Source organism: Rhinolophus sinicus, linkage group LG03 (genome assembly GCF_036562045.2).
Source record: "Rhinolophus sinicus isolate RSC01 linkage group LG03, ASM3656204v1, whole genome shotgun sequence".
NCBI lineage: Eukaryota > Metazoa > Chordata > Mammalia > Chiroptera > Rhinolophidae > Rhinolophus > Rhinolophus sinicus.
This window is the reverse complement of record NC_133753.1, coordinates 155676304-155701556: the sequence shown is the minus strand read 5'-3', so window position 1 is coordinate 155701556 and position 25253 is coordinate 155676304.

Sequence of the window (25253 nt, the reverse complement as noted above, 5' to 3'; positions counted from 1 at the left end):
CAAATGAGCTAAGACAGAAGGTAAAATAGGGGATACTGGGGGCTAGGGAAAGGGGGTAATGGGGAGTTATTGTTTAATGGGTACAGAGTTTCTGTTTGAGGTGAAGAAAAAGTTCTGCAAATAGATAGTGGTGATGGTTACACAATATTGTGAATATACTTAATACTAACAAATTGCACACTTAAATGGTAAAATGTATTATGTATATTTTACTGCAATAAAAAAATAAGAGTAAAAAAATGAATTAGCTAGACCTACATTTTTTGATAGTAATGGAGTTTAAAATAATGTTTTAGAATGTTATTTATAGTTAGTACAATATAACAATTATGTAAATTAAAAAAACACAGAACATGGGCCAGCCCAGTGGCTCAGGCCGTTAGAGCTCCATGCTCCTAACTCCGATGGCTGCAGGTTCGATTCCCACATGGGCCAGTGGGCTCTCAACCTCAAGGTTGCCAGTTCAATCCCTCAAGTCCCGCAAGGATGGTGGGCTCCGCCCCCTGCAACTAAGATTGAACACGGCACCTTGAGCTGAGCTGCCGCTGAGCTCCCGGATGGCTCAGTTGGCTGGAATGCGTCCTCTCAACCACAAGGTTGCCAGTTCAACTCCCGCAAGGGATGGTGGGCTGTGCCCCCTGCAACTAGAAAACGGCAACTGGACCTAGAGCTGAGCTGCACCCTCCACAACTAAGATTGAAAGGACAACAACTTGACTTGGAAAAAAAAAGGCCTGGAAGTACACACTGTTCCCCAATAAAGTCCTGTTCCCCTTCCCCAATAAAATCTTTAAAAAAAAACCAAAAAACCACAGAACAGTGCTTTATATCATTTAGAGATATACATGTAGACTGACGCAAGTCATGACAGTAGTTGCCTGTAGGGAGAGGGGAGGGAAATGGGACCAGGGAAGACACAGGGACATTCAACCTTATCAGCAATCCTTTATTAAAAAGAAAAAATTAGGAAAACATGCAATATTATTAACAGTTATGAATTGTGGTGGTGAGTACATAAATATTGGCAACATTATCCTTTGCAGCTTTCTACTATTTTCTCCAAATTAAAAAAAATAATAAAAATGGAGGTTTTACTGAAGGTCTCTTGAGGAAGCTGAAAAGTAGGAATGAAAAACAAATCACAGCCACAGCTTCCTAAGATTCTCCTTACATACCTCTCTCCCTATATCCCAATGTTCCTCTCCTCTCTCTCCCTTCCTCCCTTTTATTGTGCCAGTTCTCTCCCTCTCTCCTTCCCACATGAAAAAGTAGTCTGCTCTACTTTCAATCTCTGCCTTCAGTTATTCTGGAGACAAACCTGGGAAGACGTGGGCAAATACAATAAATGGGGATCTGGTAGCTGGCTAAGCCAGCAAACATCCTCCTTCCTTAGACAGAGCTTCTTAAATGTGAATGCACTTTGCAAGCACTTGGGGATCTCTTCGAAATGCAGATGCTGATTCAGTAGGTCTGGTAGGGCCTGAGATTCTGTGGGTCTACTGAGCTCCTTGTTGATGCTGCTGGTCCACAGACCACACTTGGAGTAAAGAGCACTTGGAAATTGAGTGGATATGTTGGGAAAGGAGTGGGAGAGGAAACGGCTAGTAGGAGTCTGCAATTACAATTTAGCATTTTTTCCCCTGTATTTCTGGTCACAAACAGTCTGACACCCAGTGACCCCAGCAAATACCCATTGTAGTCTCTCAATCTCCGATTTTTATCACTTCCTTGAAACTTACTTTCTATACTTGCAAATTAAATCTAAACATAGTGTTAGGCTCTGTATCAAAAGGAGGCAGGTGTTATCAGCAGAAGAACATTTACAATAATAAACTCAGGTTGTCAGAAGGCTAGGTATTGTATTCTGCTATTTATGACCCTAATTCTAAAAACAAAAGAATGGAAAAGGTAAAAATTATTGCATTTAATAGTATTTTCATTAGTATTCTTTTAACAATGAACGGCTATTCATTTACAGACCTATTAAAATAATCTATAGATTATTTTCATCACTATAGAATGTTTGTTTCTAATGGCTTTAGTGTCTGGAACAAAGCCAGGCACAGAGACGACATACCAAGTGATGTAGGAATCCCCAGTAAACTTAACTCATTTCCCAGTCTCCTCATTTCTAACCACCTGAGCTGCTGTGACCTGAAGCTCTTGGCCATTTTTGTCTAAAGGATAAAATTTGTAGGGCGACAGATTCCACCTCACCATAGGGAAAAGCTCTGAAACAATAACTGCTGTTTCATGTACACACGAACCTAAATACAGAAACAATCTTATATAGCACTTATGATATGGTAGACACTCTTTTAAGTGCTTTTAAAGTAGTTAATCCTCGTAATAATCCTAAAATGTAGGTAATAATATTATTTCCAATTGACAGATAAAAAAATTAAGACATAGAGGTTAAGATATCTATGAGTCACATAGCTAGTGTCAGGCAGTATATTTCTAAAGTCCATATTCTTATCCACCACAGTTGCATAGATTGTAATTTAGTTTAGGTTCCCCCAAAATTAAAGCCACGGGCAAGGGCTTGAAAGCAAGCCATTTACTTGGGAGATGATCCCAGGTAATAGAAAAGAGAGAAGGGGATGGGGGAAGTGAGACAGGGAAGGAAGAGGAGCCAATATAAGTAATTATTATCCAGAGACCTCTGAGAATCTTGCAGAAAGCCTCCCAGAATCACTCACCTGAAGGAGGGTAGGCTACAACACTGACCCAGGGCAGTGCCCATTGATTGAGGGTTGTTCCCAAGGCTGAAGCACCACCCTACTTCTGGGCTGCACTTGCATGGTAAGTGGCCTGGGAGAAGGTCATGAGCAGATGTTGAAATATGTGGGGCACCCAATAGAGGTGAGACACCATTAGTTCAAGGTGAGCCTGCTCTGGGCTGCGGCTAAAATCAGACGTGGGGGAGGCGACGTGACAGGGCTCCAGCAATATTCACTACATTAAGACAAAAATTAAGACATAGAGGTTACGATATCTATGAGTCACATAGCTAGTATGCTGCATTCAAGGGTGAAAGACTGTTAGTGGCAAATATTGCAGAGAAGATTTGAGTATGTAGGTTAGATAATCCTTCCACGTATGAAATTCTATAATTCTCTAAGTAAAATAATTCTCATAGGGGCCACTTAGACACCTAATAAATAGGTTATGTTGCTAACATAATTATGAAAAATAGTGAGAAGTATAATTTAAAGAAATACTGTCAATAGCATTCAACTTCTTTTCATCCAAGTTAGGAACTATTTAGCCATGACCCCAAGAGAGTAATACTTACAATGGAGAAATAAATCTTTTTGAAATATGTGTTAATGTATTCTGGCTTTGGTGAGTGGGATGGGAAAAACTGCCTGAACACTCTCCACCAGGGGCCATCATGACTAAGAAATGAGATTCCCAATCTTCTAACAATAATTTCCAGGTCAGTAATATATATTCACACAGGAATGTGATTATATGTTCTCTGCTCAATAAAAGCTATCAGTTAACAATGGGCTTTTTGAAAACCTGAACTTGACTTCCGGTGTGCAATGAAATGCCATCCCTCCTGTAGATCTTGCTGAATTCCTGAGTACCAGAAGGACGCTTGGTGAAGACTCAGTTTTATCCACTGACTCACAGTTGTGGTCAAGGCTGAAGAAATTCTGAGTCTGCCGCCTCCATGCCACTGGCCACTTCTAAGTTTGGAGGTTTCATTTGGTCAGTTCAGGGAGATTTCTGAGGCATCACATGTTAGGATTGTGGGGCGTGGGGTTCGGCTTGGGTCACATCAAAGTGTGGCTCACTCAGCCCAGCCTTGTCAGCTGGTCAGAATTTGGCACTATTGGTGAAAGCATGGAGCAGAGGTCAGCTTTGTTGGTTTGACCCCTCAGTGGACCTGTTATCTTGGTACAGTTCCATGGCCACAGAGGGTAGCCTCATTCCAAGCCGTGGTCTCCTACGTGCCTCCTTCCTGGCTCAGACAGGGAACAAAAGAGAGACTGTGGAAGAGTCTATGCACATTCATTATTTCTACTGGGGGAAACCTCAGAACTGCTGGTTGTTTTCCCAAAGGCCCAAATTAACAATTGGGAAGCATGTGAAGGTCAGTCAATGCTGGCAGAGAGTGTTATAGTGAAATAAGGGCAGTGCCATTTTCTCTGTAAGTGAAAATCACCAATACTCACTTTTCCCTTTTTGTATTTTTAATCACTTGTGAATTTTCCCTTCAGTGATTTGATGATTATATTGTCTCTGTGCTGCTCACTGTGAATACACCCTTCCTTCTCAAGAAATGGAAAAGAGGAATGTAATTAGACTTCAACAGGGGACATGCGTATACAGTATAGAAGAATTATAGTCTCTAGGGGCAGCAAATTGTGTTGCGTGTCCTCTTCTGATATGCAGGAATCTTGCTTTCTATGGGAAGAGTCCATGAGAAGAAAAAAGATAATTCTAGATGGCCACGTGAGTTGGTCAGAATAAAGGGCTGTGGTTGGAAGAATTCTTGTCATTGCAAAGGACAGAAAAGCCATTCAAATCAGCTTAAGCAATAATGGGAACATCTTTCTCACATCACTGAGAGATTCAAAGAGTCAAGCAGCTTTGTGCCCAAGTGTATTCAAGGATTCTAATGAGGTCAATACGATTCTTTTTCTTCACCTCTTGGATCTGCTTTTCTCAGTAGCTTCATTTTTCTTCCTAGTGGTAAGATGGCTGTTGGAAGTTCCAAGCTCAAATATCTCAAAATGTGTTTGTAGTACCAGAGAAAGAGAGAGGCAGTCTTTCCTAAGAGCTCTGGGAAGTCTCAGGAAGCCTTCTGATTGGGCTATTACGTTAGTCAGCATAGGCTGGTTACGCTGTGGTAACAACTGATCTCAAATCTAAAGCTCAACATCCTCCTCGTTTGCGTCTTGCTCATATTATATGTCCAATGTGTGTCACTGGCACCCAGGATGATAGACACTCTACCATTTTGAGGCTGCATCATCTGGAAATTACGATTTTGTTTATCGCTACAGCTTGACTAGAGAATTAGTCAAGGATTTTTCACTGCTTCAGCCCCGAAGTGATGAATATGATTTCCTCCTCCTTTAATGGGCACGAACTAGCCACATGGCCCTGCCTAACTGTCAGGTGACTAGGAGTGTGAGAAAGGACTTAGAATGTTTCAGAAGCATCACTGTCCCTACCACACCTAGCTTGGGTCATATGCCCCTCTTTAGGTGGGACTGGGATCAGAAGATTAAATGCTTACACTGCTAGGTCTAGGCCATATGCCAGCCCAGGCACCAGTGAGAAAGCTCAATGCAACCTTCAGAGATCCAGCAGCCCCAGGCCTAGGCCAAGGTCTGACACTCTGCCTAGTCTTAGCAATCAGAGGTTTAAAGCCTCAGGAAGCATAACTCAGCCATGTTTCCCCAAAGTGAAATTTCCATCCAAAGTGGAGTTTGGTGAACTGGTCACAGGGTGATGACTGAGAACACAGAGCTTGTGTCAGCTAAAAGGGAGAGGACATTGAGATCCCTGAAAGTTGATTCAGATCACATGCCTGGGAAGGCTGCCAAGGGAGGCTGATCACAAACATTTACCAAATGGCCAGGAGGAGGCAGTTCAGTGGGTGAGGCTGCTGTAAGCCCAGCACCTGACCAGGCCTACTTTTAGCAAAGGTCCTGTCCATCCTCTGCCATGTGGAAAAAGGGGGATGGTGTGTGGTAGGCAGAATAATGATCCTCCAAATGTCCACAATTTAATCCCCAGGAATATGTTAGGGTATGGGGCAAAGGGAAATTAAAGCTGTTAATCAGTTGACCTTGAGATGGGGACATTATCCTATCCAGCTGGGACCAACGTAATCATGAGTCTTTATATGTAAAAGAGGGAGATAGAAGAGAGAGAAGCAGAGAAATGGCAGCATGAAAAGGACTGGACCAGATTTGCTGACTTTGAAGATGGGGACGATGAGCCAAGTGATGTGGGCCCCTACAAGCTTGAAAAAGCAAGGAAACAAATTCTTCCCTAGCACCTCTAGAAGGAAGGCAGCTTTACCAAACCTTGAATTTAACCTAGTGCGACTTCTAGTCTCAAGAACTGTTAAATAATAAATTTGTCTTGTTTTAAACCAGTAGGTTTGTTTTACTTTGTCATAGCAGCAATGAAAAACTATCACACTATGGATTAGGCTTTTAGCAACCCCCATCCCATCCCAGAAAGTGCATATTATAGAGGGATTTAGAGATGACGAAGGACCTCAGGAGCAGGACATAGCTGTGGACACCTCCTAGGCTGATCCTAGAAAACGAAAGGGGCCAGAGGCTGACAAGGAGGGCAGATGCTATGGTTCTTATGATGGAGAAGTAGACCAAATCCAAAGAGTACAGGGAACAAGGTTCTTCTGGGCCTACTGAGTTCTTCCTACAGTTAAGGTAGTCCAGAGTTTGGCCATCATTTGAGTGCCATTTTTATTTGAGATACTAACATTGAATTAGAATTTACTAAAGTCAAACCAAAACACAAACAACTGGATGTTTTCCCATCAGTATGAGGTGGGTAGAACATTGCAAGAACTCAAATTTTACAAGCCAAGACACCAGGGTCAAACTCATAGACTGAGTAGTAAATGATCCAAGTAGAGAGCCATAGCCACAGCCTGGCCTTTAGAAAGCTGGCTTTGCTAATAATCCTCACAGAAGTGGACCTTCATGAGGTGCTCTATATCATTGTTGAATGGAAGAAGACAATTATGAAAACAATATTCCTTCACGGTTAGCTGGTGAGTTTCCACATATACCCATGCACATACAGTCATAGAGACAGTTAAAACTTTAGTTTCCTCAATTACCTTGTCTGCCAAGAAGAAATGAACAATAATAGGAAAGGTTTGCCTCCTTCAAAATAAATGAATTTTCCCCTCCCACATCTGAGAACTGACCCCCTGACTAACTGCAGGTAGAATACAAATAGGGCCAGGGGAAGGAGGCTGCGACAGTTGGTCATGGGACTCAGGACTCATCGTTGCTCTGAGGGAAATTGCAAGTGAGGGTTGTGATCATTTCATAGAGTCTTGGTAGTCTTCATGCTGTGAGCTAATGGTCCCAGTCTTGTTCTTAAGCAAGCACATGTTCACCTTAAGCTTGAACTTTAATGCTTGTCTATCTATTAGTTATCAGCATCTAAGTCATCCAGAGCAGACAAATCACCACAATGTTTGGATCACATTAGCATCCTTCCTGGCAATTACCCTTACACGGCAAAGGGCAGGACTCAACTTACTTACAGAGGCCAAAGTATTTTCATTGGCCCCACCAAGAACAGCTCTTCTTCAGGACAGCTGAGGCCAAGAACTGCCGAGATGCTTGGCCATCCCTGCCAAGTACACACTATGCCTGTTTTATGGGCATGAGAAGGATTCATGACTCCAGGCCTTTTGTTACCAGATTTTGCCAAGAAGACTTTTGTGAACCTAATGCATGTGGTAGAGGAAACCCACGTCTATAGAGCATCTACTTGCCAGGTGCTCATCTAGTGTCTAATTTAATCACCGCAGCAACACTAGGAAGTGGATACTGTTATTCTCAATTCAGAACTTGGGAAACTTCAACCTAATAAGGTTTGGTAACGTGTCCAAGTTGCACAGAGAGCGAGTAGCAGTGTCCATGCCTTCTCATGACCTCCTTGGGCCATTCTATTTGTTAGGTACTGAGGTCTCTTTTTAAAAATTCCCACTCCTCTTGCTGATTTTCTGTATGATGCAAATAAACTTTCTTTCTGTCTCTGGGATACAATTCTCTAATAATTGAATATGAGAGAAGATAACAGCGTGGGCACTTCGAAGATGAATGACATCAGTTCTAGTATGGTCAGGTAGCATGAACTCTGAATTTAGTTTCAGATGACTGGTGTGTGAGTCTCAGGTTTTCTCTTTAAAAATGTTAAGGGTAAACCATTTAATCTTGCTAATCTTTAACACAGCCACTTGTAAAATGAAGAACATAATACCTACCTTATATCACAAGATTGTTATGAGAATTGAATGGAAAAATAGATGCGAAACTTCTATTGACTTGTAAAGTGCTTTGAGTTCACAGAAGAAAGAAGTTGCCAATTAAAACTCTGTATTATTATTTTTGAAATCTTAAGGACCAGAAGTCTATAGCTTTCAAATACTCCATTAACTTTAGAAATAAGTTCTAGAGTACTAATCATAATATTAGCTACCATTTACTGAGAGCCTCTCCTGCATACATTATTTCTAATCATCACTTCTCACCCTTTCAAGCAGATATTATGGTCCATAATTAAAACTTGAGAAATGAAGACTCAGAGGTTAACTAACTTGCTCAAGAAAGAGGCAGAAGCAGAATGGGAATCCTTGTATGTCTAACCCAAACTCTATGTTCTCTGTGTTGGATTTTGTAGGGAAAAAAAATACCAACATGTTATTAATTTGTAATATTATTTGTTTATTTATAAATGTACTAGTTTACTTAGAACAAATATATAGCTTGTGGGTTTGTCTTATAGAGTTTTCACCAATTCCTAATTGTTGTTGAATTTTCTGCAGATCCTTCATTTCTGTTCTCTCCCCTTTCTAACTTGGATACAGAGACAAATGTTACGTACAGGATAAAACAGGTCAGATCCTACCAAAACCAAGATATTCAGGATATGAGGTGGTCCAAACTTGTGTTCCCACTAACCCTTGCCCTGGTCAGCCCTGGCAAGGGGATGCCTGTGTTCCCCGAGGTCAGGCTGGTGTGCAGGGCAAAGGGCAAATTTCATGGCAGACGGGCAGGCTCATCCAGCCCTGCGTGTAAATGTCCCAGCTCCCCTCTAACCCCCAGACTTCCCACTTAGCTTTTATTTTAGTCCTTTGAACAAATGTCCACAGAAGAGAAATATTTCAGGTACATCACAAAATGGAAATGCAAAGTTGGTAGGAGGAGGAATGTCTTTAGAAAGAAGCCCCACTGAGCTGCCTTCCTCCCCAATCCCAGAACTGTTCGATTTATATGCAAGAAAGTACAGTATAGTGGTGGGAGAATGGATGGTCCGTAGGACCAACTGGTTGGATGCATATCCCAGCTCAGCCACTCTCACATTGTGTTTAGAGGTTAAGAACCTCTCTGGACCTCAGTTTTATCATCGCTAAGGAGGAATAACCTATAGAGTTACTGTAAAGACGAAGTAACCCACGTGAAATACCCAACACATCGAGAGACACACAGAAAGCAATAAATCTGTTGGGTAAGGGAGGAGGTGAGTACATTCTCACCTAAACTGGAGAAGGCCAGGTGTGTCCCAGGCCATGCACTGTGACCCTGGGATGGGCCAGAATAGTCATTCCCTCATAATGGTCCTGGTGTCACCCAGAAATGCTTTTCTAGATTTCCTGCTGAGGTATGACCAGACTGGTCATGACTCCGATTTGAGATTCCCTTGGGAATGGTACCCATTGCCCTGCATGTAGTCTCTGTTTAATACAATGTTTTCTCAAACTGTAGTATGGAGATCACTTGAGTCACACTCATCTGGAGTGCTTTTCCAAATGCACATGGCTGGGCTCCACTCAGATCTATAGATCTAGTACCTCTTGGGTGAGAGTGGAGCGGGCATTTGCATCTTTGAGCCTCTATTGGTCCAGAGCCTGATAGAATTAACCAAGCCAAGGCTGGGTAAGAAGCGTGAGGGGATGAAACTCCAGGGAGGTGGTGTAGCTGAACCTTCCTCTGAGACCTTCTCTCACTCCAAGCTCGGTGACCCATCTACGGCCACTGAATTCCCAAGGGAAGAGTATAGTCCATGCTCTGCTACTCCCACCAAAGAGCATACTGGAGGTTGCTTTCTTATAGAAAGTGAAGTTTTCCAGGCTTTTCCTTAATATCCCTGGGTTATTCTAAAAATCATAATCAAACACTGTATACGAAGCTCTGCTAGGAGCTAGAGCAATAAGGAAGAATAAAACACAATTCATATCTGGAATGCTTATGGAGAGGTGATCAATGGGCAAGACAAGGCAGTCCTTGATAAATAATTTAGACTGTACCAAAAATGTAACTGGTGAAAATGGCTCCAGCGCAAGGTATAGTGTAGGCTCTGTCATGTGTGACTCATCCCTTGCATACCAGGAACTCTACTTCTTTATCCTTTAAGCAGAGAAGGGAGTATAGCTAAATCAAATGAAGTCCTTGGAGGACAAGGGGTACATTTTTTTTTTCTTTTTTTGGCAGGGGTAGGCTGTGTTGTTAAAGGTCATGAGCTTTGCCCTAGAAGACTCTGAGCCCTTTGGAGAAAGAGGGGCCATGGCAGGAAGAGGAAGGTCATGGGGATGGCTCCCAGTCAACCAGATGCATTCACTCAGGACTCTTCTAGGACAAGAGGTAAAGATTCTGGGAAGAGGTGTCTCCCCTTCCTCCCTAACTCTAGAGGGGTTGAAGTGGTGTTGGGCACTCTCATGAAGAGAAAAGACCCTGACCCCTGAGCTTTATTGCAAATCAACTTCTAGACAGCTATTTAATTTTGAAAAATTATCTTACCCTCTCTAAGATTCATTTCTCTCATCTACAAAATGTAGAAGACAATTTTTTACCTTACAGGTTGGTTGTAACAAATAGTACAATTTATATGAAAGTGCTCTATAAACTCTGTTTGTTTTTAGACTACACAACTCCTATTCCTCATCAGATAATTAAAATTGGATTGTCACTTGTGATGTCTCACAGCTCCTAACATGATGTTACTCCCATAGTGGATGCTCAGAATGTGTTACTAGCCAACATGGATTCTCTCACGTGCTACTCCTTTCAGCAATCCAAAGAAACACTTCTGCTCTGCTAAATTCGAGGCTAGGACGTTGGTGTTTTAGGAATCTTTTGCAGAGAAGCAAACATTTTAGAAGAACTGACATCATGAAAAACCATCCTTAATTGTCTACTCCTAGTTTCTTTAGTCAGCAGGAGCCCTGCCTTGGAAGAGGTAGGCCTGTAAATAGGAATGGTCAGGAATGGGCAAAGAAGTATGAGTGTGGAGGTGGGGACATTTCCCCAAACTATTGCTAGTGGCACTTTCAGCTAAAAAACCTTCCAAGGCTTTTGCTCCCAACAAAGAACTCAATTCTGGGAACTGGTACATGGGATCAACCCTATATGGCACTTGAAGTGTGTAAACCCTTTTAACAGTGGGTCCTCACTTACTTGGCCAAACAGCCATGCTTCCCAAAGAAATGGGTCTCTACCTGTTTTTAAAGAACCCTATACTCACCACTCATACTGCTCAATGCATGTAACTTAGGCTGGAAGATTAGGGGCCTGTGACAACCTGGTCAGGTTATCATGCCCTCAGAATCACCATCCCACGGGGTGCAGCATAATCCATCGTGTCACCTAACTGATGGGTCCAAACCAGCTCCTTCCTCAGATCCAGCACGTCCTTGAAAAGGAGCTTGCAAGGAGGTTTCCCTCTGCCTGGCAGTGACTGGCTGCCTGACGAGAGCTAGAGATAACTCCTGGCAACTGTGAAGGCTGATGAGTCACCAGAGAGGTTTCCAACCTATTCTTACACCCTGAGAACAGTGGTGGTTACTGATTTGTATCAGCACTCCTCTATTTTGGGCAGGTCTTTTTTGGAGTTGGGGTTTCCTGTAGTGTGCGTTAAGTGCTCAGTCTCTCTCGAAGTTCCATCCTCTCAAAATTGATAACTTAGGCCTGTCGATTTGCCTTGTCAGCTATTCATAATGTCAGAAAGGGGCTGGACTCACCAAACCAAGGTTTACTTAATCATTTTCTTATTCAAATTGCTCAGATTTTCAACAAATGAGATAATTAAATTCTGGCAGCTTGGCCTCATGCCTGGGCATTGATAGAGGCTTCATCAGAGGACGTTCTATTTCCCTCCCCTTTATTGCGGTCATGAGGTTGGAAAAGTCTAGAGACACATGTGGTTCTGTTCTTCCATCTATTCATGGGGGAAGGCTGTTATAAAATGGTGTGCTAAGCTGTGATTAGTGAAGCTCTGGCTTTTCAAGGTGCAGTCGGTCCAGGGGATAGCAGCATCTGGTAGAAATGCAGAATCATCAGCCCCACCCCTGACCTGTTGAATCTAAATCTGCATTTTAACAAGATCCTGCGATGTAAATGAATGTTATTCTTTGGGTAAGCAACAATCTAAACCACTGTACAGAGGCATGGGTGAGCCTGACCACACAGCTCCAAAAGAAGTCACTCAGGGTTAGATGAGCTGGAGGTCTACGCAGTAAACTGTTCAACACTGTCCCACTGTGTCCCACAGTGCGGGCAAGGAGGGCAATCCTCCCTCAGTCATTAGGACCCTCAGACAAATCGCTCAATGCTGAGCCACTTGAGTCACAGCCTTTGCATTTCTATTGAATAAAATAATGATTGCCCAACCAGAGCCTTCCATGCACCTCAGACCCCTGACAAGCTCTAGGCTGCACTAACTCAGTGGATAGAGCTTGAACTCACCAAGTCGTTGGATGCCTAGGAGCCACGTCATCATTTTCATGACACATCTACGGAAACCACTCAGCTGTCTGAAGCAGTATCAGCTCAGTTCAGAAAATCTAACTGAGGCCCAAGAAAAGAAAAATGAGGAGCAGGGACTGGGAAGAAGTTAAAGAAAAAAAAAGGTCAAAGTGTTGGTAGGCAAGATTGCCTCTCTGTTTTAAAAGTTAAGATTTCATTGGCTTTTACATTGCAACTTCCTTTAATTTGCAGGATGTTTCTCCCATTTTCTCAATGGTTTTCCTAATTATCATTTAGCTCATAAGATACTCACTCACCCATGCTCAGAAGCTCCATAGCATTGTGTGGGGGAGCAGACAGGCCCTGATGCTGATGTCATCAAGCTTTTCTCAGGCAACACTAGGGAGAAAGGGACCTGCTGTTGTTCAGATATGCTAAAATTTCCCATTTCTTCTAACTGCCTATCTCACAGGAAGCCCAAGAATAGCACTTGTGTATTGTGAAGCACTCTCAGCCCACCGAAGAGAAGGGCGAAATACTAAGAAGCGTTAACAATGTCAGTGTAATAAGAGCAGGTTTGTGTGTTATTCTTCCTGGTGACTAACCTGTTGCCAGGAGCAGTGATCTGAGCCTGAGTGGACTGTGGTCCTCAGTCACAGGTGAGTCTTGGGCTTCTGGCACACATCATACACTACAGCTCACACTGACAGACAACAGCTCTGAGAGGGATGAACAGACATCTCCTGATTCTTCCTCATGACTGACATCTATGACAAGACAAAGGGGGGAAAGTTATTTTCCTGGTGACTAGACTGGTATAAGATTACTGAATGACTTTCTCCTCTATCATTATTATCCTCATGACCATCATTTCTGCCATGGACAACACATGTGTTTTGAGGGCTGACTGTACATATAGAATTCGCATCCTCAAGGACTTTGTATTATGGAGATCTGAATTAAAATCATTACTAGACTAGATTGGGAAAAATCTTCAAGAAAATGGTAGCAAAATATACACTCTTGTAACACAATTCTTGACTGAGCCATTTTGTGTTCATAAAATTACAATACTATCTACATTCAAAGAGACCAAATCTCTCCTTTGAACCTAATTGGCCCAACTTGAATATGTCCTCTCCTGGATCAATCCAACTGCAGCCAGGGGGATGGAGTCACATAAAGAACATGCCTGGTAGAGACCCACTTTCACAAGAGTCATGCATGTGGGGAAAGGATGCAATTCCCAAGATGAGGGAACTAGGAACACGAACTAACTACCACACCTAGATGTCCAAGGGAACTTTGGCAAGAGCTAGTCACGCTTGACTCTTTTTATTTACCTTTCTTTCATGTTCAATGAAACTTCACTCTTCCCTACTCCCTACCTTCCATTTCTTTTTCTTTTTCTTTCTTTCTTTCTTTCTTTCTTTCTTTCTTTCTTTCTTTCTTTCTTTCTTTCTTTCTTTCTTTCTTTCTTTCTTTCTTTCTCTTTCTTTCTTTCTTTCTTTCTTTCTTTCTTTCTTTCTTTCTTTCTTTCTTTCTTTCTTTCTTTCTTTCTTTCTTTCTTTCTTTCTTTCTTTCTTTCTTTCTTTCTTTCTTTCCTTCCTTCCTTCCTTCTTCCTCTCTCTCTCTCTCTCTCTCTCTCTCTCTCTCTCTCTCTCTTTCTTTCATCATAGACATTATTATTTTTAGGGCACTTTTAGGCTTACAGAAAAACTGAGCAGAAAATAGAGAGTTCCCTTCTATTTCTTATCCCTCCCTGCCCATCCCAGATGAACCAATATTGATTCACTATTATTAACTAAAGTCCAGTTTATATTAGGGTATGCTCTCTGTGTTGTACGGGTCTAAGGGTTTTGACAAACATGTAATGTCATACCTCTATCAATACTGAACATATTCACTGTCCTAAAATTCCCCCAAGCTCTACCTGTTCATCCCTCCTTCCACCCAAGTCCCTGTCAACCACTGATCTTTTTACTGTCTCTGTAGCTTTTCCTTTTCCAGAACATCATAGAGTTGGACACATATGGTATATAGCCTTTTCAGACTGGCTTCTTTCAGTTAGCACTATGCATTGAACATTCCTCCATATCTTTTCATGGCTTGATAGCCCATTACTTTATATTGACGAAACATATTGCATTGTATTAATACACCAAAGTTTGTTTATCCATTCACCTACTGAAGGACACCAGCATTTCTTTTTTACTTCTCTGTTCTTGGATTAGTCCTCAGGGCAATTTTTTTTCACTTCTACTTCATGTCTTTAATGGGCAACTATTAATTTCTTGCCCTTTTATAGTAATGTATGAAACTATGATTCCTACATGAAAATGACAGGTTTTAGAGTCTATTTGGTAGATAGTTTCGGTGGATCACCTGGTTACTTGGCAAGTGAGGCTTGACTATATACCAAAAGCTAGTAGATTGTTTCTAAGATGGCATGTCCACACTTATACAATGAATTAGCTAGTCAGGCAGAGAGTGAGTTCTTGGATATTCCAAAAAGTAGTGAGACTTAAATGACTAGAACTTGAAGTTAAGTATTTTTAGGAATGGGGTGGAAGCCTTATCACCATCCATGAAATGGAAATAGATGTAATAGCAAGGAAAGAAGATATTGCCCAGTAACAGACCAGTGGTATTGGCCATATTTAGTTAGCACCAGGAAAGGCTGAACAGAGTCAGAGATGCCATGTTTAGGCAATGTTGAAGGCAAATACAGTTTAATTTATTTGTCCTTAAAAATGTGTAAAGAAGGTCCCCTCAAGGAATGTTATGAATATTATTTTGTTGTATAAACACCCTTCTCTCATCCACAGGACTATTTTGCACATTCTTTATGTGAACCTATCACTCTGGCTACGGTTGGATTGGTAGAGGAGAGGACGTGGAACTCAAGTTGAGTCAATCAGATATAAAGGAAAGGTTCAGTCTCTTTAAATGTGGCTACATTTGGAAAAATTAAACTTTCACGCTATGAGAGGCTATTATTTTATGCACACTAAATTCTTTTTAGAATTACAGCAATGACATAGATGTATTTAGGGGAGAAACACATCATCTTATCTTTTCTGGCTCCTGTTCCCAAGCATTTTCTTGAAGTGGACATAAGGTGTCTCATCAATGTATTCTTCCTTTTTGGTAACTGTCTCTGATATCCACAGGCACCCCGAGCACCCACTGGCAATGAGCAAATGATTATAGCCTAAGTTTAGCATAGCCCTATTTGCTGGGCACCGGTGTCGGTTCAGAGATAGATGGGGCACCAGGTGAAGCCAGTGAGACAGAGAAGATAACTGTTGTGGGATTCAAGGAAAGAGCCTTCCTTACTCTTCTGGAGTAGCTTTTGGAAGAGACTCTCACACCAGATGGGGATAATGTATCGGACTCAGTTTATGCGCCATCCGGAATCATGCACTCATGCACTTGCCTTGCTTATAGACTAGCAAGACCCTAGTAACAGTCTGCTGTTCCCAACATTATGGACCTAGGTCACTGTTGTTGCCATTGCTATCACTGAAGATGGAGAACTCAACCATGCAGTGCCACCTGGCAAAGAGAGATTGCTGAGTCCATGCCCTGGTCCCACTTGTCCTACCGGGGCTGTGGCTTTCTCAGCAGCCATCTGGAGAAGCCTAGGGACAGGGACAGAACTAGGAAGGGAAGGGGAGTTAGGTCCCATGAGAATGACTCTGATCAGTAAAGATGGGGGCCAGGAAAGTGCTGGTGGATAAATTATTCTCTGTTCCTGCACCCACACAGCTGGTCCTGAGATACGGTAGCTCATGCAAACTTTCTGAAGTCTCCTTATTGTACTTGCTCTCTCCTTTGTCCGACCTCATTCCTCTTTTTGCTTCTCCTGCTTCCCAAAATGTGAAGTGTTGACATATCAGTTTTTCTGGGAATCCAGGCTAAGACAAGGAGAATGTAACCTCACAGATTGCCAGCAGCTCTCTTGTGACCATGGGAACCAGCATAAGGATGAAGCCAGTAGTGTGAGAGGTAAACAGAGAGCTGAAGAACTCGATAACACCACTTATCAACCTGGGAGCCCTTCCTACCTCTGGATTTCCAGTTACCAGAGTCAGGAAGAAGTCCATTGTGCGTATCTAGTTTTCTATGATTGGCAGCTAAATACATTATAACAGATAACCTTCTCTAGTTTCTGGGAGGACTTCTCCATATCATAGCTTTATAATAAATTTCCCTTTTGATCATAAGTTAACAGACTGGTTTCTCGTACCTGCAATCAGTTGAATCTTAACTGATTCTCCTGCCTTCCGTTTGGTATTGATGAAATACCTTTAGAGCTTCTTGTTGGAATTTTGGTCCTTTTCACCATTAGAAAAATCAAAATCAGTGAAAATGTATGGAGTGTATCTCTAGCCATGCATAAAATACAGGTTATTTCTATCATAATTAAAAGCAAACATATACACACAATGTTTTTTTTTTGTTTTTTTTTAACAATTCTGGAAGTTCTCCCAAATAAAACCAAACAATACCCTCAAATAAGAATAGTTTAAGAATTAATCTCTGCCAAGCCAGCTTTCCCCCAGATGATGGATTTGTTAGTTAATCATTCTGAAGCCAGGATTAGAGCACAGTCAACAGTTTAATAAACTATTCATTTCCTACAGTGCTGAGTAGTTCCATGGCTTTTTACTCTTATGCCATAAACAGGACTATAAATTGTATTAGTAATTGTTTTTGAAAAGGATGTCAAGACTTCCGTTGCAAGATGGCGATTTGAGCCCGCACATTTAACTGCTCCCTTTCTTTCCAAGTTCCTATGGAAATGACCAAAAACATGTTTTAGAATGGGGTTGATAAAAAACCAAAATCTTTATTCTGAAAAATCAGTGAAAAGTGCTATCAGCAGGCCAGCAATGGGGAGGAATTTGGCAAAACGGCAGAGATAGAAGCAGAGACATGGAAGAGCTAAACTAACTGAAGATTTCACCCGTGCAAGGAAAAGCCCACCTGCACTTGCGCAAGAGTCCAGTGAAATCTCCTGAGGCAGCAGGGGCTAGGGCCAAGGCTGAGCAGTGGAGTATTTCGTGCCTGCAATGCAAGGTCTTTGCTAAAGCAGGCTCCCAATGGGAGTCACCTTGTCCCTTTCAGAAAGAGATAGTGGCCCAGCTAACTTCAGGGAACTACAACAAACACAGGAAAAATAAAATAATGAAACAGGAAAGAGAAGAAAATAACGACAGGGGCCTGCCACGATGCTGAGAGCCTGGCCGTCAGCAATTGCGTTTACTTCCCCCAGGTCATTGTTAGAAACTGGAAAACACTTCCCAATCATTTGCCAGGGGCTGCTGAGCAATTTTCTTCAATCAGCAAGCAGTTTGAGCTTTGCTGATTATGTGAAAAAGGCAAAACTGTGCCCGACCTGAAGGTCTCCAGAACTGAAAGGGCCCTTTTGCCATCCAAAGGTTAAGGTACTGGGACGTAGGAAACTGATTGAAGTTTATTGATTTTCCATTGATGAAACATTGACAATGGCATGGTGATAAAATTACACCTCTCAGCTGAGAGAGTATTGTTTCTCCATACCAGACTCACTGTTGAAGTTGACAAGTAAATGGATTTCTGGTAAACATGTATTCCGTTTTTCAATCTGGACACTAAATTGATGTGTAGCAATAATGTGAAGGTAATTATAGGAGTCTGACGAACTTTTAGTCTTGCAAAAGCCTAAATGTTTTAGAGAGCAGGCTGTTTCTTTTACTTTTGAATTGCCTTTATATTGTTCAAGAGGAAAATGCATACCAAAGAATTGGATTCAATTCAATTCAAAAAATATATATGTGAGCTTTCTGTGAGTCCAGGTACAGAACTTCAGGTCACACTGATGGTGTTTTCCTTCTCAGTATCTCCCTTATCCTCTCATTTAAATACCTTTTCATTAATTCCATAAAATCCACCAGAGAGTTCTCTGCTCCCAGTGGGCTAGCCTTTCTCACTTCAGTTGAAAACAGCTCTTCACAACAGATTATTAAGTTTTATTTCCCCCTTGCTGAAGGGGTGGAGGTAAGGAGGTAAGGAATTATTCCTCTGAACTAAGATCTCTCAGCAGCCCACATTTTCTTCCTCCTTCACAATGAACAGCCACGTGAGAACGCCATAGTGGATACAGAGGCAGTGTGAAGTAGCAATGGACCAGACCCGGTAGCCTCATTAATTGTATGACTGGGCAAATTATTTAACCCCTATCTTCCTCAGCTTACCTATCTGTAAATGGGGACATGAGTGCCCACTTCAGACAGTTTTTGTGAGAAGTAATGAGTTACTCTATGTCAAGTTCTTAATAAATATAAGCTAATATAAAAAAGAACTTATTTCAGCATAATCTTATTATACACAAGAGGTTTTCAATGTCTTCTATGAAGTGATAACTTTCTATGTATATAAATTCTATGACCTATGGCGTGGGGGAGGAAATGTAGTCCCAGATATAGAATCAACTCTCTGCATTCATTAGGGGTCTGAGTTTCCCTTGGAGGTAAGGGGAGAGCTCTCAGGGGGATTTCATAGAGTTAAGAAAAAGGTATTCAAACTGGAAAATGGAACTGATTGAATAAGTGCACAGGACCAACTCTAGACAATGGAGTGGTGGGTGCCATTTATAACCCTGTTTTAGGACATTTCCCATCCTGAGCTCCAAGTGGCCCCAGGTCCGTGTCTTGAAAAGTTTCATGTCTACTATCATCCCCTAAACTGGGTTAACTACCAAGAGACTATTATCATCCTAGAGGTACTGGCAAAAGTTCTTATCCTTCCAAAGAGGGGCCTATATGTGTGGGGCTGGAATCACAAGGATAGCCCAATTTTGTAGGAGATGGACGGGTGACAGGACAGAACGAGCTGCCAGAAGTTCAGAGCCAGATAGAGACTGTTGGAGGCCCTATGCACTGATAAGATTTTGGTGCCCATCATACCCCATATAATTCATACTGAATGTTATACAAAACCATAAAACATAAACACAAAACCCACATGTGTGGTGAAACAGAAATAAATTCTTTGTAGATGTCCTGATTTCAAAATTCTGGGTAAGTTCATCACAGCTGAATCAACACAGTTGTGGATGAAAAAGGGGTCACATACTAAACCTGACAAGCTCAGGGGAAGCCAGCATGGCAGGCCTTACAAACTGAAGAGACCAAAAGCAACCACATAGGATGGTCTGAACTTAAAAATTCCTAACCAAAACTGGGTCGTGGTGGGTAGTCACATCCTAAGCCTATAGCTTCCTTGACAAAGGTCACTCTTTACCTTAAGTGAGCCTGTCTATTGTCTTTGTGTATCTAAGATAACGTAACTTTGAAATGTCAGAGTCATCTTTCCAGACCCCTTAAGGCACAAATACCAGCACCAGAACAGGAGACCACATAACCCCTCATTGTTATTTTGTTCCCAGAATACCATCTCTACGTGCTGTAAATGTTAATTATTAACTATCCTGTACCCATCAATGCGAAAGAAGTATGTTTCTCTATTTTGCTTTTTTATTCAATCCCAGAGATTTCCCTGCTTTGCTTTCTCCCATCCCTTAGTCTACCACCAATGAATTTCATGTAACCCTCCTAATGTCTCCTTCTTTCATTCTAATGTATAAAATAAACTGCAAACTGTCATTCTCTGGGGCATTTTCTCAGTCCATTGAGATCTTAGTTCTGGCAACTGTCATCAGTTTGGCTCAAACACATAAAAATTCTCTACAGATTTGGACATTTCTTACATTGACACAATCAATCTCTCTCTTTGGCCCTGCTTTCTGGTGCCTTCACCACATCTTTAGGCTGCCTGTTAGGCATTCGAGAACTGCCATCTCCAAATTCTTCTGCTATGGTAACCAGCCAGGTCACCTCCCCCACGTTTCCAAGGAGGCTCTTCAGGAACCCTCACCAGGCTCTGCCACCAGAGCCATCTTTTGTCCCTCCCCATATCCAATGGCTCTCTGTACCATGGACAGGACTCTACTTTGCAGATGAAGCCCAGGTCCTGAAGTCTCACCTCAGGGAGCAGTGACAACTAACACTTTTCTCTTCAATATCTTGTCTGTAGTATGTTCTGTATTGGTGAAAACAACAGAATGGGTTTCCAGGAATTGCTTCCCTGCCTCTTTGGGAATGCAGCTAGGACCTCTTCCCAGTGTGGGAGTTTAATTCCTGCACCCCAGGTTCTCCAAAAGGGATGGCCAATAGAACTGTGTGGTGGTGAAGAGCAGGGGCATTAGAGGCTGAAACACTGGGGTCTGCATCCTGCTTCAGGCCCTCGCTAGCTGTGTGAAGCTACTTCACCTTGCTGAGCCTCAGTTTCCCTCCATGAAAAAGAGTACAAGGAGAGTATTTGTAAAGACTAATTGCAGTGATGTAGGTGGCACCATGCCCAGCTCAGAGCAAACACTTAATAAATGGTAGCTTTTATTTATAACAAGGCCAGGTCCCGTGACTTGTCTCAGGGATGAGACAGTGGCAGCTCATTCTTTGCACTTACCCTGTGATTCTCATGTCCCTCATAGTAAATTCCCTGGATAGGCCGATTGGATACTGACTTGCTCTATCAAAATTTGAGACCTTAACCTGGACAGGAATTGGTTGGGCCTAAAAGAGGTGCCCTCACACCCTATGTCATAGGGAAATCCCTACAGGAAGAACTCTATGGTCACAACCGACCTCAATGGTTGTGACAGCCCCTCCCCTTAACTTTCTCTTTCCCTCTGTGAAAGGGCTTTTTGTTTTTTGCTTCTCTTCATGCTGGTGGCTTACACATTCAGGATTGCAATCCTTTCTTTTTCCCAATTAAGTCCTTTTTGCTAACAGAATACCTAGTTGACTTTTGTTTTATGGCTGTCAGTACCATCAGAAAGAGTGCTTCACACTCCACTTTATCTACCCTTTCTATAATTTGTCACCAAGTCAGGGCTACATTAGAAGGCACACTTGATCTACAGATTAGGAGGAAACACAGCCCTGCCTTTCCCCAAGCTCATGGAGACCACCTAGCTTTCCAAGGCCAGGTAATGAAGAAAAGGATATAGTGACACCTTTAAGGCTCTCAAGCAGGATTTTCGAGCTGAATCCACATATATATAGAATTACCTAAAAGCTAAGAAAGGCAAATTTGACTTCCTGAGGGCGAAAATAGTGTCTCTGGCAGTTTTGGGTCTTTGGCTTTTTTTTTTTTTTTTAACAATTTAAAAAAGGGAGCGGGGTGGGTATAAAACTCAGGTAACATTTAGGTTTCCTCAACTGTAAAGCATGAACCCCACAGTCAGGTGGCTGCTTAAGGAATCTGCATAAATGGATTCTAGAACATTTTGCATCCCACCTAGGGACTAGTCTGGTTCCCACTTACTTGATCCCTTGAAGTCAGGAATATTACAATCTTAAAGGCCCCAGTTAGGGTCTGGTTCCTGGGCTTGTGACCTGTGTATTCACAAGGGGCCCAGTGCTTAGAATTAGTCCTGCACTTGGTTTAATGTTCTGCTATCAGATCACTAAATTCTTAATAATTTCAAACAAGGAACCCTGAATTTTCATTTTGTAATGGGTACTGCAAGCTATGTAGTTGGTCCTTGTCCCAAGACTTAGTTCATTGTTGTATAATAGATGCTTATTTGTTATTGGAAGAAAATTAATTATCAATAATGTAATACACTCTTTATAACTCTTCATTAGCATCATATTCAAGCTACGATCCATAAAGCATTTGAATCCATCATGTTATATTAGATAAACTGTCCAAAGCCAGCAGTAAGCCTAAAAATTATCCCTGAAACTTAGAAACCTAATTTGATACATGAAATGCCAGCTAGTAGTGGATTTCCCCCAAACAGAAACAATTTACAAATCTTCTATTTGCCTGATAATGACAGCTTCTGGTATTGCAAATCTCAAAGGAATAACAGGTCAAAGTATTGGGTATAGACTGCTGCCAAGGTAATGTGCTAACGTTAGTTATTGAGGTTATGCTATTAAATCCTGAGAAGTGAATATTCAGATCTCATTTAAATGAAGTTCTCAGGGGGAATAGCCCTTTACACAACAATTGATTTTTTTAGAGTGAATTACCAGTTACAGGATATTTACTCTGGTTTGTTGTTTGGGGACTTGGGGATATGTCTGAACTACATTTAAGAAAAGAGAGCTGAAAAGCAGGGCAGCATGCAGAACTGTAATTTGGAAGTTGGTGATAAAATCATTTAAATAAATAAAGTAGAATTGACACAATAAAGCAGAAAAAAAACACAACAAAAAACCTGAGAAGTGGTACCCCAAAAGAGAGAACATAGTGAGATATGATACTGAGATGATATAATATATGAAACTTCATTTTCCATTCAAAAGGATTCAATTTGCAAGGATACCATCAGTGTATGTTAAATAAAACATTATTTGTAAACAAGGTGGCGGTTACATGGGTGATTGTACTATCTTACCACAAAAAAATGATCAAATAAATATATAACATTCCTTCTCTGCGTCTCTTCTTGTATTTATCTATGGACCTTGATCACTGACACTTCCCAGTATTCTGTCTCAGGCCCAGAGAACAGCTGAAAAGTTTAATGTAAAGACAACAGCACTGGGAGTGACCATAGCATAAATATAACCAGCCACAGAGAAGACCAAATAGGAAAGGAAATGAGGATGACGTCATAAAAATGGTGGCATGAGGTGAGCCTCTTGAAATCACCCCTGGAATTTACAAATTGAACAACTATATTGAACAACTATAACTCCACAAAGGACTCCCTGCACAACAGACAGGCAAGAATAAGAGGCGCACTACTGAAATCATCTAAAGGTGGGCAAACTGTGTGAGCAGGGGAAGAAGGAAGGGAGAAGTGCAGAGATGGAGCCGCGGGGGCAAAGGACGCAGACCTAGCTCGGTGCTCTGAGCTCACAGCATTCTGGAACTACTGCAGCTGTGGGAGAGGGAAGAACTCAGACTGCTAGGTCTCTGTTTATGGCCCACAGGGCTGAGGGGACAGCATATAACATGGAAGACCCAATGCTCACAGCAGAGACCTCGGAGCAAAGACTGAGGGAAGAAGGCTGAAAACAGTGGTTTAAGCCCTCACTGCCAAGAGAACAGAAGCCTTAGACTGTGAGCCTACCTGCCCCTCCCTACCATCCCAGAGCTCACGCCGCCCCCACCTGCCCAGTGCTAGAAGCAGAACATAGCAGTGTCAGATTAAAAAAAAAAACAGAATATTTGCAGTTCTGAGAACTGTGGACCGCAGACACAGATTCGCAGCCCAACTAGTTCCAGCAAATGGGAGGGAGTCATGGAAGCAGGACTGGCTGCAGTGGTGGTGGCCACCTTTGCTCTGGGCCACTTCTCACAACCCACCCCGCCCCTGTCCCCACCTATTTGGGTGGATGCCTGTAGGAGTAAACAGAGCTGCTGAAACACATGGGCTCTGAATCTGGTGCAGGAAGACCTTTGGAACTTCAGAAGCTCTCCACATCCCTTCATGGAGATGGCCCCCTATGACCCAGGTGAACTGTTAACAGAGGAGAAGCCTCCTTCCAGGCAATCCCTCATTGTGTGAGAAGCCAGAATAGTGCAGAGAAAATATAACACTACAGTATGAGAGAGAATAAAAGGCTGCAGTCAGAGAAAAAATAAAACATTCTACAAACACCTATTGGAAAACAAAAGAAAGACCTCTTTCTATCAACGTGTTGAAGAACCTATGCCTGTAGATGTCTAGGAAGAGAAATAATAAATCATTAACAGCCATGAACAACCAAGGTAACAAGATAGCTCATGAAGAAAATGAAAAGTCTCCAGAAAATGAACTTAAAGACATGGAAATATGTGACTTAAATAACAGAGAATTCAAGATTGCAGTTCTTAAAAAACTCAATGAGATGCAAGAAAACAGATAGGCAGTTTAATGAACTCAGAAACACAAAGAACAAAATGAACATTTTACCAAAGAGATTGAAATTTTAAAAAGAACCAAATAGAATTTCTGGAGATTAAGAACTCAATAAAAGAAATGAAGAATGAAATAGCCAGCTTAGGTAGTAGAGTTGACCAGATGGAGGAAAGAATCAGTGACATCGAAGATAGAAATCTGGAAATGACACGGATGGAAGAAGAAAGAGACTTGAGACTTAAAAGAAATGAAAGAACTCTACAAGAACTTTCTGACTCCATCAGAAAGAGCAATAAAAGAATAATGGTCATACCAGAAGGAGAAGAAAGAGAGAAGGGAACAGAGAGTATATTCAAACAAATAGTTGACGAGAACTTCCAAAACTTGTGTACAGAACTGGATTCTCGAATCCAAGATGCAAATAGAACACCTAATTATCTCAACCCAGGCAGGCCTTCTCCAAGGCACATTGTATTAAAGCTGTCCAAAATTAATGACAAGGAAAGAATCCTCAAGGCAGCCAGGGAAAAGAAGACGGTAACCTACAAAGGAAAGCCCATTAGATTATCATCAGATTTTTCAGCAGAAACTCTACAAGCCAGGAGGGAGTGGAACCAAATATTCAAACTATTGAAAGAGAGAAATTATGAGCCAAGAATAATATATCGAGCAAAGATATCCTTTAGATATGAAGGCGGAATAAAGACCTTTCCAGACATACAGAAGCTGAGGGAATTTTCTAACACATGACCTGCACTACAAGAAATACTGAAGGAGGCTATTCGACCAGCATAAACAGGGATAATTTGTGACAACCAAAACATAAAAGGGGGGAGAGTAAAGGCCTGAACTGGAATATAAGAA